This window comes from Mandrillus leucophaeus, unplaced genomic scaffold (genome assembly GCF_000951045.1).
Source record: "Mandrillus leucophaeus isolate KB7577 unplaced genomic scaffold, Mleu.le_1.0 Scaffold61, whole genome shotgun sequence".
In the NCBI taxonomy this organism is placed as follows: Eukaryota; Metazoa; Chordata; class Mammalia; order Primates; family Cercopithecidae; genus Mandrillus; species Mandrillus leucophaeus.
The window spans coordinates 4,873,466-4,874,883 of NW_012106586.1; positions in this window are offsets into that span (position 1 = coordinate 4,873,466).

Sequence of the window (1,418 nt, forward strand, 5' to 3'; positions counted from 1 at the left end):
AAAAGGATGCATCATTTCATGTACTTATTTTTTCATGTTGAGATATCTAAAATCTACCCTCTTAGCAATTTTTTTTTTGAGACAGAGTCTGACTCTGTCACCCAAGCTGGAGTACAGTGGCACCATCTCAGCTCACTGCAAACTCCACCTCCCAGATTCCAGTGATCCTCCTGCCTCAGCCTCCCAAGTAGCTGTGATTACAGGCATGCACCACCACACCTGGCTAATTTTTTGTATTTTTAGTAGAAGTGAGGTTTCACCATGTTGGCCAGGCTGGTCTTGAACTCCTGACCTCAAGTGATCTGCCTGCCTCGGCTTCCTGAAGTGCTGGGATTATAGGCGTGAGCCACTGCACCTGGCCTTTCTTAGCAATTTTCTCATATACAATGCTCATATTTTTAAAATATGAGCACTTTGACATTTATTTATTCATCCATCCATGCAATTAACAAATATTAAGTACCTACAATGGCCCCAAAAAGATAAAACATATTGCAAAGTATAATCAAATGCTGATGTTTATTTTATTTCATTTTATACAATACACTTGTAGTAGCCTTCTCCAGAGGGACAAAACCAATAGGATATATATTTATATACGAAAGGGAATTTTTGAGAGAGAATTGGCTCACGTGATTACAAAGGCAAAGTTCCAGGACAAGCTGTCTGCAAGTCAGAAAATGAGAAAAGCCAATAACGTGTCTCAGTCCAACTCCAAAAGCCTCAAAACCAAGGAAGCCAACAATGCAACCCCCAGTCTGAGGCTAAAGGCCTGAGAGCCTGCGGCAGGCTCTCAGGTGCAAGGCAGATGGTGCAAGTGTCAGAGTCCAAGAGCCAAAGCACCTGGAGTCTGATGTCCAAAGGCAGGAGGAGAAAAGCTGTCCTGCTCCAGAAGGGAGAGAGAAGGCAGTGTTTGTAGCATGAGTGAGGACTGTAATCTCAGTACTTTGGGAGGCCAAGGTGGGAGGATTGCTTGAGCCTGGGAATTCAAGACCAGCCTGGGCAACACAGTGAAACTCTGTCTCTACAAAAAATACACAATTAGCCAGGTGTGGTAGCATGTATCTGTAGTCCCAGCTATGCAGGAGACTGAGGCAGGAGGATCACCTCAACCCAGGGAGGTCAAGGCTGCAGTGAGCTGTGATCATGCCACTGCACTTCAGCTTGGATGACAGAGTGAGACCCTGTCTCTGGGTGACAGAGAGAGGACGGAAGGAAGGAAGGAAGGAAGGAAGGAAGGAAGGGTAGGGAGGGAGGGGAGGAAGAAAGGAAGGAAAAGAGAGAAAAAGAAGGAAGGAGGGAGGGTGGAAAGAAAGAGAAAGAAAAGAAAGAAAGAAAGAGGAAGGAAAGGAAGGGAAGGGAGAAGAAGGAGGAGGAAGGAAGGGAGGGAAAGAAAAAGGAAAGAAAGAAAAAGGAAG